At 48.0% G+C, this 13,656-nt stretch overlaps 1 long non-coding RNA gene across 1 annotated transcript; it reads left to right on the top strand.

The window, feature by feature from the left end:
- The first annotated feature begins 10,496 nt into the window (after positions 1-10,496).
- LOC141409008 (uncharacterized) lies at positions 10,497-13,656 on the top strand. The gene is made up of 2 exons (XR_012427047.1): positions 10,497-11,778; positions 11,849-13,656. It is a non-coding gene; the product is annotated as an uncharacterized lncRNA (long non-coding RNA).

Here is a 13,656-nt window from a genome sequence, read left to right as displayed (position 1 = left end):
ATGGTGATAATGGTGATGAAAATGATAATAATGGTATCATCAGAACCTCAGCCTTGACCTCGGAAGAATCCCTATCTCAGGAAACTATGGTCATTCAGAAGACAGTTTAGAGAGATAGAGAAGGACAAACCTATTCAAAGTAACCTGATAATCTCAGAAAAATAAAGATACCACTTTTGAGCCCCAAGTCTAATCAAAATACATGAACTTAGTACTTGTCACAGTGACTTAATGTTTTTAGAAAAGGAGACTGATTCCTCAGGCATTATAGAGATAAAACCTATGAAAAGAGAAGAAATCATAGAAATTCAGAACAGGACTAACCAAATAGGTCCAGAGCTCTCCATATGCAAGTCCTCATGTATATCAAAGAGGGAAGATTTTAGTGGAATTTAGTTAGCTTTATTTTGCTCACTAATTGCTTTAGGAGTTCATCTTTTATGTTATAAATTTACATAGATAGACACACATGAACTTTCCCCAGAAGCCTTCCCTGCACCCTAAGGTTTGGCTAAGTCTCCTCTGTTCTCACAGGGTACTGTGCATGCTTCTACTGTTGCACTCAGCACATTATTTGTGGTAGATTTATTACAAAAATACTTTCAAATCCTTAGCCTTCCCTGTATTCACATTTTTTGCAATGCTACTTGCAGACCATCCAGTCAAGAGGTGGAATCTATTTCCCCGCTGGGCTGGCTTTGGGAATTACTTTGGCCAACAGAATGGGGTGTGTGGAACCAGAGGCTGGTCTCTGTCTTGCATATCTCCATTCTGAGTCTGGCCTCTCTGCCTTCATCACCAGGGTCCTGCTGAAGAGTGAGACCCAAAAAGCAACAGCTGCCCCAGCTGACCCCCAGGCACATGAGAATGCTCAGCCATGATCAGAAACGCCCCCTCGCTGATCTGCAGCTGACTGCAGATGCATGAGTGATCCCTGGACCTGGTCAGCCTAGGTCAGCAAAACCACTCATCTCATTAATGGTGATGGCAATGATGGTGACAATGATGATACACAAACCTCCATGGTCATTGTTGTGTGGATATTTGTTTTCTAGGTCATGAAATAAAGCAGTGGCAGGCAAGACAGTCTCTGCCTTTAGGGCATTTATATTCTGGTGTGGGAGACAAATAATAAGCTATGTTTATGTGTGTGTGTATATATGAATATATACATGTATATACCTGTATGTATATTCATGTATACATATATACACGTATATACCTGTATGTATATTCATGTATACATATATACACGTATATACCTGTATGCATATTCATGTATACATATATACACGTATATACCTGTATGTATATTCATGTATACATATATACACGTATATACATACATACACGTATATACATATATGTATACATACATATACATATACATACATATACATACACATACTCATACATACATATACATATACAGATACATGCATATACATACATATACATATACACATATGCACACATATATACATATATGCACACATATATACATGTATATATTCATATATATTCATGTATATATATTCATGTATATATATACATGTATATATGAGTGCATACATGTATATATGAGTGCATACATGTATATATGAATATATACATGGTTAGTGTGTACATATGTATATGTATACATATATACACGTATATACATACACATATATACATATATGTATACATACATATACATACATATACATACACATACAAATACATATACATATACATATACACATATATACATATACATACATATACATATGTACACATATACATATATACATGACTATATACATGTATATATGAATATATACATGGTGGTAAGTATGTATATATGTATATCTATACATATATACACGTACATATACACACCTATATACATATATGCATACATACACATGCATATACATGCACATGCATATACATACACATACAAATACACACATACATATACATACATACATATACATAAATATACACATACATACATATACATATATACATATGTGCACATATACATATATACATATATGCATGAATATATACATATATATGAATATATACATGGTGGTAAGTACGTACATATGTATATGTATACATATATACACGTATATACATACATACACACATATACATATATGTATACATACATATACATACACATACAAATACATACATACATATACACATACACATATATACATATACATACATATACATATATACATATGTACACATATACATATATACATGAATATATACATGTATATATGAATATATACATGGTGGTAAGTACTAGAAAGAAAAACAGCGGGCAAGTGGATAGAGCATGATGAGGGAGCATTCCAGCTTCTACAAGCAGCCAGGGCAGCTGTCTCTGCCCTCTGGGAAGGGGCATGGGGGCTGAGACCTGTGAGACCCAGATGAAGGGAGGCAACAAGCCAAGCAAAGGCCTAAGGCAAGAGTATTCCAGGAAGCACAGGTGCTTCGTTGAGGACAGTGTTTCATTGGCCACATGTGGCCTACTTCCCAGGACAGAGATAACATTTGGTATTTGTCGATCAAAATATGGAAAAACACAGGGTGTCTATTATTGTGCTTCTGAAAGATTTCCAAATGGTGGCCAAAATTAGAAGATAGGCGTCTTTCCCAAAACCAGAAATATTTCTAGCTTTAGTTAAATTCACTGTATTTATAGGTGGGCTAACTGTCAAGCTTTCATCTAGAAAAATACTTACATTTGAAAATCTAGGAATACCTTAAAAGTCTAATCCACCTACACTTGACTCATCAAGAGTTGTTTTCCAGAACCTTTCTATTTTTCTTATTATTTCAAAAGGTGAAGAAAATCCACAGTCAGGGAGTCATTCACAAGGGACGAATGAGCCTCCAGTCAGTGCCACACAAGGGCCAGGCCCTGGCTGCTGTGTCCTGCCTCCCACCCTCCCCATGGGCTCTGGATCTGCATCTGAAGGGTGGCATCCTTCCTGCCTGGCATCAGCTGAGCCTGCACTGCCCAAGGTCCCCAGCGGTTGGTTGAAGCTGACTGGTCAGGGCCGGACCAGCGGGGCATGAGTGGCTCTCGTGGCCCACCGTTGGCCTGCAGAAGGTAAGCAGGGATGGCCACGTCCCCTCTTAGGAGCCCAGCCTGGGATAGGGGAAAACTCTGCCTGTGGGCTCCCAGCCGGAGCTGAGGGTCGGGTAGATCCAGGGGCTGGTGCAGCCGCTGGAGGCCACACGCAGGCAGACAGCTGAGCAGATGAATTCCATCCAGACAGGGGACGGCGGGACAGAACCCGGGGGTAGACTCAGGGCTGGGGCCGTGGACGGCCAGGACCACGCCAGGCTCCTGGGAACACTGGGTCTCTGCGGGGGCCTCACTGCACGTCCTCTCCCCAGAATGCCTGAGCCCTCGTTTTAGTCTGAGAATCCAATGTCATTTATATCGGGCCAGCCTGAGGAGGCTTTGCTCCTTACGGCAGTCCCAGGGGGCACAAGGCCCCTCAACCATGACAATGTGGGCGTGACAACCTGGGCAGCCCTGCTTGGCCACCAGTTTCTCTCTGAACAATAAGCTCTTGGCTTCCCAACTTTCAAACCAGCCATTGGCTCATATTCTCCACAAAACACTCCACCGGTAAAGATGACGGGAGGCAGCCCAGCCCCACGCGCCCCACCTGTGAGGAGTCACGGCCTGGACCCCTTCTGTTCCCTGCCCTAACTGCGTCCCTTGCAGGCACCGGGGTGCTGGCCTCTGCCTAGTTCTTTACCACATTGCAACCTCCCCAGGCGACAGAAAGCCCTGAGGTTCACACCTGCCCGGTCCAGCTTTGGTGGGGCCGGTGCTCAGGAGTCAGCCCCAGGCAAGACAGGGAGGAGGCATGCCTTGCCTCAGTTTCCCCTGCATCATCCATGAGGCCTATGTCTGAGTGGCCAGGCCCTCCTCTTGCACCTGCTCCTCCCCAGCCTCCTCCCAGGGTGGGGGTCCCTGCTCTAGGCTAAGCTTCATCTCCCTGTCACCTGCCGCATGAGACCCTCACCCCCAGCGTGACTGGTGTGGAGACAGGGTCTTTTAGGAGGTCGCGAAGGTTATGTGAGGTCACTAGGTGGAAACCTGATAGGACATGATGGGTGTCCTTTTCAGAAGAGGAGATTCAGACACAGAGGCCAGCAGAGGGATGAGTATGTGAGGACACGGGGAGGAGACACTTCCTGCAGCCGAGAGAGGCCCAGAGGAGCCAGCCTGCAGCCTTGGCATCCAGCCCCCAGGACCTGTGGAAAGAGGCCCGGCTGTGAAGCTGCCCAGGCCTGGCGTCCTGTGTGGCAGCCTGAGCAGGCAAATGCACTTCTGTCCCGCTGAGGAAGAAGGAAACTGTATTTCCCAAAACGGAGCGTCTGTGTCCTCTGCCTCACACCTCCAGCTGGCCCAGTGAGAGCCGTCCCCAGATGCCCCAGGCGCCCCCTCAGCTGCCGCCCCCCTCGCGCTCCTGGTCACTGAGCCCGGCTGTCCTCCTCCTGCCCCCTCAGCCACCTGGGCAGCCTCTCCCTGTGCTGCTCTGGCCTCTTCCCCTCATTCTCTGAACCCAGGATGAAGGGGTGCTCCCACCGCTCCTCCAGCTCACTCCAAGCCCCGCTCCGCCCTCAAGGCACCCACTCTCCAGCCTGGAGACACCTTCTGAGCACTCAGGGTTTCCATCCCCAGCCCCTAGCTGCCTTCGCGAATGCACACCCATGTGAGTAGCTGTGGGTGATGCTTCCCTGAGCCCCCAAGAACTCCAGGTCCTACCCCCAGATCACGCGATCCTCTCCCATCCTCCCCAGTGAGGTGATGGCACCACTTCACACACCCCGAGGCCCAGGCTCCCAGGCCTGAGGCTGCCCCAGGTCTCAGGCTGCTCAGTCAGGCCCGGAAGGCCGGAGGCATCCACTCAGAACCCTTCTCTCCTCCAGCCACGCGGGTCCTGTAAGCCCTACAGCCCCCGCCTGCCTGTTCCAGCCTCCCCCAGGGCCTGTGAACAATGGCTTTCAGCTTTTGTGTCCACACCAAAGTACATTCCACACAGGCAGGGGGATCCATTCTGCCAACGGTCAACAGCCAAGAGCCAATTTATGTTTGTCTTTGACAAACACAGATCAGATTATGTCACCCACTGGGCAACACGCCTTAGCAAGGGCTGCACGGCCGGGAGAATGCAGCCACGCACCCAGCTCTCCGGCCTGCCCTCCCTCCTGCTCCTGTGCGGAGCTCCTGTGTGGAAGGCCTCCCTTCCTTGGGCGCACACAGTAATCTCCCTCCAGTCCTCGTCCTCTCCTGTGCCCTGAGTCCTGCTGACTCCTCAGCCTGCAGGCAGAGGCCCTGGGATGAGAGCAAGCTCCCTGCCTCCAGACCCCCTGCCAGGCTCTGCCTGTCGCACTTGTCTCTTTCTGAAATGTCTGCATGTATCTGCTTGTCTGATTACTGCCTGCATCCCTAGGAGAACGCAAAACCCCATGAGAGATAGGCCTTCCACTTCTGAGCTGCCGAATCCCCAGTGCCAGGAAGTGAGCCCGAAATGTGGCAGGGATTCGGTCAAGATCCGCGGGCAAAGCAGCATATACCATCGTCACTGTGGGCCTGTGTCAAACCCTGCCAAGCAGCGTGAGGCCCCAGGGGCCAAGCATGTCATCTTCAACTTGGTAACCCCTTCCGCATGCAGCGGGCGCTTAATTTATGCCGGCTGAAAATAACGAAGTGAATGAATTTGCATTCGGGGTTGCTTCACATTCATGTGTGACGTCCATCTACCATCTAGTGGTAGAAGAGGGCAACTTCAGGCAAATGAGCTTTTGAGAAGAAATTAGAGGAGCCCTTCAAAAATGGATAAAGGCAGATGGGTGGTGGAGAGATGGGCGCTTTGACTGTTGATTTACAATCACTTCCATCCCTGCTTCCTAGAGAAGCGCTGAGAATTCCCCTGGGAACTGATTCTGGCACATTCTGCGGGAGGTGAAAGTACGAAGGCAAAGGCGGGGAAGCCCCAAGGCAAAATCAGTACTTGTGCTTCTCCTGACCTGCACACCAAGAGAGGACAGGTCCTTACATTCCCCGGGCACTGCATGGGGCAAGCCCGGGGCAAATGTCGGAACACGGGAAGGCCGTCTTTCCTGCTTCTTAGTAAACGGAGAGAATGTGGGGAAAGTTAAGCTACATTGAGAAGAGTGAAGAATGCAAAACCAAGGGGGCAAGGTGGTGAGAACGCAATAGAAAGAAAAGGTGCTTAACACAGAAAACCTGAAAGGCAAATGTAATTTTGATGATGTAACAATAACAGAAACACAGAGTAAAACTGAAGAGGCTCACTAAGGACCTGTGAACACACGGCACCTCCAGACCTCAGCTCCGTCTGCCTGATGGAGAATGTTAGACTACCTGGTCCCTAAAGAGTGTTTGAACCTTCGAGTGTTGTAACTCTCTGATTTTAAAATTAATGTAAGGTAAATCCCTGACAAAAACCTCTGTATTTGTCACGAGACATTTCTTTGAATAACTGCCTGTCTCGGCGGGGGCTCTTCTCATTCTGAAGGGGGACACTCCTGGATCCAGGGTCGCAGGTTGAATTCACACCTGAGCCTGTGCCACGGTGTAGGACGCCCAGCAGCAGCTTTTGGAGAGCAGAGAGCCGGGGAGCGGCCATTTCAGAGTAGGCCCAGGACAGCTGGGGCCCAGGGCCTTCCCAGCACAAGGTGGGCCAGGCCCCACAGGTGGCCCCAGAATTGCAAAGCCAATGGCAGCTTCCTAAGTGGTCACCGAAAAGCACTTTCAGTGTGGAGCCCCTGGCCTGTGCAGATGCGGCAATCCCAGCCATCCACCTGACCTCAGGCTACGAAGACGATGGTGGCTGGAGCCGGCTATTTGGGAAAGCAGCGGGACCCGTGGGGACGTGGGCTGCCCGCCACCAGGCGTCAGGCCCACTCTCTGGCTGGCACCGCGTCCTGCTCACCTGTGTTGTGGTGGGCTCGCAGAGCAGGCCACTTGACAGGGGGCATCCGGAACCGCCTGGTGCCAGCACAGCCTCAGGGAGCAGCCCCTAAGTTGCCCTGTGACAGCCGATCGCCCACTTTCCCCCCGCGGGAAGTCTGTGTCGTGGTCAGAGCCTCTCACCCTCCCAGGGCCCCCACGCGGTGGCCTTTGCTCTGCTCAGCACCTCCCAGGGCAGCGGGCAGCTGCACCCAGAAAACCGTCACCACCTGATCCCGCAGAGAATGCCCCGTCCTCTCCGGAATTCTGCCCAACTCGCACTGAACTCAACAAAGAGGAAAAGCCTTTTTCTTTTTCCAAATCCACCTCCATTTCAGAACGGACAGGGCAGCTTAGGACACTTACAAGCCCGAGAAAAGAGCCAGATAAGGTAACGTGTGAAATGCTGAGAAATCGGCTCAGTTTTCCTTTACCAGCCCAGTAAAGGACCCATCCCCGCAGGCACTTCATCCCAGCAGGGCTGGAGGCCTGAAACTACAGGTCTAAACATCGCGGGGTGTTCACCAGTTTCTATTAATTCCTGTCCTTAGAGAATATGATCACTCTTCTTTAATAGCTGTCAAATAATAGTAAACAGTTCTCATTAAGAGTGCCATCAGTGGCTGGGTGCGGTGGCTCATGCCTGTAATCCCAGCACTTTGGGAGGCCAAGGTGGGCGGATCATGAAGTCAGGAGTTCAAGACCAGCCTGACCAACATGGTGAAACCCCGTCTGTACTGAAAAAAAAAATTAGCCAGACGTGGTCGTGCGCGCTTGTAATCCCAGCTACTCAGAAGGCTGAGGCAGGAGAATTGCTTGAACCTGGGAGGCAGAGGTTGCAGTGAGCTGAGATAGCGCCACTGCACTCCAGCCTGGGTGACAGAGTGAGACTATCTCAAAAAAAAAAAAAAAGTGTCATCAGCTTGCTTTTTTTTAAGTCTACCTGAAACCTACACTTCTGTGGACAGAAGAAATCCAACTGTTTACCTAGTTAAAAAAACTTATTGAACAAGGGAAAATGACTTACATCTTGTGTGTCATAGGTAATAGAAATTTCCAGATTCATAAATGCAATATAGTTTAAGGAAAAAAAAGTTGGTGTCTAGAGACCATGTTTATTTAAAGACAACCTTACGGGACTTGAAAAAAACATTGTCACTCAAATTTCTCGGAAGTAATTCCAACTTACATTTATATATTGCATTAAAGTTGACAAAATGCAGCCCATATCACAGTAACACCAATACCGGGAGATGGCCATTCCCACTGTACAGCTGTGGAAACTGAGGCACGCACTGATCATGTGTTCATTTAAGAAACATACACATGGAAAGCCATGGGCCTGGCTTTAGTGCAGCCACAGAAATGCAGTGCAGTGCGTCTGCCCTCAAACACTGCCAAGCTCAGCTCAGTGGGAGGAGGCAGAGAGGGTCTATTTAGTTTCAGATGTTGTGATTGGTGCAAAAGCACACCAGGATATCCAGAGAGCTGGGGGAGTACAGAGCAGAGGCAGGAACCCAGCCTCCTCTAGCCTGGGAGAGGCGAGAAGAGAAGTCAGAGTGGCCAAGGCTCCCGGGCAGCTCCCCTCAACTGGAGCCTCTGAGAAGGCAGGAAAACCGGCGCACAAGAGCGCAGCACCATTCACACACCTCGTTTGGCATCGAGTGTCTGTGGATGACTTGTGGGCGTCAAATCGTGAAATGATTTGCATGGCACAGGGAAGCATCTGGGATGTTTCTGGAGGTAACAGAAAATTACTGAAAGGTTTCAACCAAGGTGGTAGAATGATCTGTGTTCCGGGAAATACCTGTGGCAGCAGCACAGAGTGAGCTGGGGTGAGTTGGCAGGTGTGTAATCCCAGGAAGAAAGACCCAGGTGGTCTAGGCGGTCCTTCCGCAGGGTCAACACAGAGGGCAACAAGGCCAAAGCAGTGGACGGAAGGAAACGTAGCATTCACAGAGAGATACATAACTAGATCTACAGATGATACCTCAGTTGCTCCGAGATGCACACTGAGTTATTTACAGTCGAAATGACACAATGTCTGAGAATCACTTTGAAATATTCCAGGACAAACGACAACAAAGGGTAGAAATAAAAGTTAGCAAAATATTGCAATTGTTGCATCTGGAGAGTGAAAAATATATAGAAATGTGTGTGTATGTAATGTGTACTTTTTTCCTTTTACTCTACATTTTATCCTAGCTTTATTTAAGGAAAAATAATTATACTCAATGACTATGAGGATCTTGATAACTTTGAGGAGAGACATTTCAGTGAAGTAGGCATTGGTGATATAAAGCTAGAACAAGGAGGGTAAAGTGATCACGGATGATGTTTTAGGAAGGAGGAACGGTAAGGACACAACAGGTGTAGAGGGTTCTGGGGTCCCAGGAAGGTGTTTCCTTGGTGGTGTTTTTGGGAAGGGGGTGTCTTGAGCATGTCCACATGAGTAAGGGAAAGAAGTAACAGAGGAGGAGATAGAAATGGAAAGAAAAAGGCTACTGGACATACCCATTTGGCATGCAACACACCTGAACTCACACCCAGGTCTGCAGAGATCCCAGCGTTCTTACCCCCATGCACATTACAGTTGGACTTACAGAAGGTCACCCAGAAGAAGCCTTGATCCCTCTGAGGCAGAAGCTCAGAAATCCGTAACATCTTGTTTTGATCCACTGAGGACCTCCAATCGTCTCGCTGACGGGATCCACACCCCAGGTTGCTGCAGTGATCCATGCGGGTAATGGGTGTCTCAGTGTTTTGGAAAGTAGTAACACGTGCTATAGTTTCGATATGTGTCCCATCCAAACCTCATGCCCAAATTTCATCCCCAATGTTGGAGGTGGGCCTAAGGGAAGGTGTCTGGGTTATGGAGGCAGATCCTTCATGAACAGATTAATTCCCTCCTAGGGGTGGGGTTTAAGGGATTTCTTGCTCTACTAACTTCCAGGAGGCCCATTGTTTAAGAGCCTGGCACCTCACCCCCTTGCTTCCTCTCTGCTGTGTGATCTCTGCACACACCAGCTCCCCTCCACCTTCCACCATGAGTGGAAGCAGCCTGAAGCCTCACCAGAATCCCAGCAGATGTTAGTGCTGTGCTTCCTACACAGCCTGCAGAACCGCGAGCCAAATAAACCTCTCTTCTGAATAATTACTCAGCCTCAGATATTCCCTTATAGTGATGATCGACAGGGACATGAAACAGGGATGATCCTTCTTACTAACTGCATGCATCCCTCCAGTCAGTATAACAAAGCAGAAGAGTGCAGACTGGTAGGTCTGCACGCACAGCAGACATGGACTCCACTGGTGTTTCCACAGGTTACTGGCTGTGTCTCTTTGGGTACGTTACCCTTCTCTGTCAGTTTTCATCTATAAGATTGAGTTAATAGTGCCTACGTTGAAGAGCACTGTGAGACTTGAATAAGATAAATTAGATGAAAACATCTGAGTTCCTGGCACACAGGTAGCCCTTTTAAGTATTAACTTTTTTTTTTTTTTTTTTTTGAGACGGAGTCTCGCTCTGTCGCCCAGGCTGGAGTGCAGTGGCCGGATCTCAGCTCACTGCAAGCTCCGCCTCCGGAGTTCACGCCATTCTCCTGTCTCAGCCTCCCGAGTAGCTGGGACTACAGGCGCCGCCACCTCGCCCGGCTAGTTTTTTGTATTTTTTAGTAGAGATGGGGTTTCACCGTGTTAGCCAGGATGGTCTCGATCTCCTGACCTCGTGATCCGCCCATCTCGGCCTCCCAAAGTGCTGGGATTACAGGCTTGAGCCACCGCGCCCGGCCTTAAGTATTAACTTCTTATAAATCTCTCTCTCAAGACTTAAAGCTGTATTGCCTACACATAGGCCTAGAGAGTCACTGTACAAAATGTCTATCTGATCCATGCTGTTCCCGTCACAGACTTCCTCTTAGCCTCTTAACTAATCCATCTCACTTTTTCTACATCTGATGTTGAAGTTTCCCCTCAGCCACTGTGTTGTCCACCTCTGGCTTTTGTCTAGTTCCTTGAATTTTAGTAACAGATGCACATATCAACTCAGTAACAGGCACACGGTACCTTTATGGCGCTGGTGGGCCACCGTGCCATTTTCCCCACAGTCTCCTGCCTGCTGATCCACAGGCTACCAATTTTGCTGCCTGAAGCCTCACTTTGAATTAATGTCATCAAGGAATAGTTGACAACGATCTCAGTCTCTTTCCTCTGTCAGATTTGACAAAGTATGTTCTAATTGTACTACGGGTTATTTCCAAAAATACACTCCCTTAGCTTTTCCTCACTGAAATTTACGTGTCACTTGTCTCTCCCATCTTAAGATCTTCTTACAGATTTTCCAAGTCAACTAAGGTTTACTATCAGAGGCAAGTTTTAATGCCACCTAATTACCCCATTATATCACATCCTTCCAAAAGTTTCACGTGGGTGTCACCTGATTAGATCCTAGATTAGATCTGATTAGATCCTAGACCTCACTCCCCAATGGAAGAGGCTCCATTCTTCTTCCACAGACATTGTGAGCTTGTATGTATTCCCTCTGAATTACAACTCATCTTCTTTTTGTTTTTTGTTTTGTTTTGGTTTTTGTTTTTTTTTTGAGACAGTCTCGTTCTGTCATCAGGCTGGAGTGCAGTGGTGTGATCTCAGCTCACTGCAACCTCTGGCTCCCTGGTTCAAGCGATTATCCTGCCTCAGCCTCCCGAGTAGAGCTGGGACCGCAGGCGCCGCCACCACGCCCAGCTAATTTTTGTATTTTTAGTAGAGACGAGGTTTCACCATGTTGGCCAGGATGATCTCCCACCACGCCCAGCTAATTTTTGTATTTTTAGTAGAGACAAGGTTTCACCATGTTGGCCAGGATGATCTCCATCTCCTGACCTCGTGATCCGCCCACTTCGGCCTCCCAAAGTGCTGGGATTACAGGTGTGAGCTACTGTGCCTGGCCTAGAACTCATCATTTTTAGACCCATGTTCCTCCTCCACTGTGACAGCCCAAAAAGCAGGTTCCGTTTTGTTCATCTTTCTATGCCTGCACCTATTTCAGTGCTTACTATATGGCACAGAATTTGTTAAGCAAATTCATACAGTTGAAAACTTTCTGTATGATTTCTACAGTTTTAAAGAAGCCTAAGATCTTCTGATTAAGTGAAACTTGCATGTTTATCTGGTTCCAATTTATTTCTCCGAGTAAGGACTCTGATATTGTATTCCTTAAAAATGAATGTTGAGTTTCTGCTAGGACGCAGGGTCAGGGCGAGTTATCTGCTGCACAGCCTGACCCACGGGTGGCGTTTTATGTTGAGGCAGTGTCAGCCTATTCCTTCCACCACACATCGACAGTTCTATAATCAAAATACCCATACCAGACCTCCAAATATTTCACAACGGTTCACCTAATTTTGTGAAGTCTGTCTTAAACCCTCCCTTTAGACCCAGTAACCCTGTCCTGGGAACATTCGGTCCATCAATGCCACTCTTATGAATGGAAGAGCAGGACATAAGGAGATTGATGTACGGAGTCAAGTGGGTCTCATGCTTGTGACCTGAATACTGTTCTTCCGTGGACAAATCTGGGCACATAAAAAAGCAAGATGGAGTCCCCTTGTCCTCCTGCCCTTTAAAACTTGAAACTGTTGGCAATGAAGTTAAGAATTTACTCTTGGCAGATGGAAAAACCCACCCAAGGACTTGGAATGGGAATCTCCACATCTTCGTCAGTTGAAAAATGAAAACAGGAGAGAGCATTTGCTACGGTTTGAATGTCTGTGTTCCCACCGAATTTCTTACGTTGAAACCTGACACCCGATGGGTTGGTATAAACAGGTGGGGTCTTCGGGAGGTGATCAGGGTCATGAGGGCAGAGTTCTCAGGAGTAGGATCAGGGCCCTCATCAATGAGGCCCGAGGGGGCTTGTTCGCCTTTCTCCACATGAGGACACAGCAAGAAGGTTCCATCTATGAAGCGAAAAGCTCTGCCCAGACACGGAACCTGCTGCCACCACATTGATCATGAACGTCCCTGCCTCCAGAACTGTGAGCAAAAAATATGCCCAGTCTTAGGTATTTTGTGATAGCAGCCTGAAAGGACCGAGACAGCATTCTCGTTGCAATTGTTTCACTACATTTTTCCCACCCATAAGGAAATCAGAGAGGGATGTGTGACCGTCAACCTGCGCCAGATCCCTAAGGAAGTTCCCCTTCCTCAAAGCCATCATAAGCCCCCGTGCCTCGGCGGACAGTGAGGAAATCACACATCCCAAGAACTTGTCACACTGGTAAAGACCAGGGCATCTCACGTTCTCTTTCTGTAATTTTACAATAGTATCCTTTTAAAAGGTTAAGATTGAGAACATTAGTAACACACATTAGAAACGCACCACCGTTTTCAAACAGCTAAGGAAGGGAAAGTAAAGGTGCTGGGATGAATGTATTAAGGTTTTAGATTGTTGGGGGTGGGGGGGCGTCACGATCCCCAGCTTCTGCGCCTAGCATGACATGGACGAATTGCAGACACGGGGGGGCGTCACGATCCCCAGCTTCTGCGCCTAGCATGACATGGACGAATTGCAGACACGGAGACCGCGCACCACTGCCTTCCCCCATTTCCCACCCAGCGAGACCTCCAGAGCAGCCGGTGTAGACGTTGCG

The sequence above is a fragment of the Macaca fascicularis genome, chromosome 18, assembly GCF_037993035.2.
Source record: "Macaca fascicularis isolate 582-1 chromosome 18, T2T-MFA8v1.1".
NCBI lineage: Eukaryota > Metazoa > Chordata > Mammalia > Primates > Cercopithecidae > Macaca > Macaca fascicularis.
This window is presented reverse-complemented; position numbering and strand designations above follow the sequence as displayed.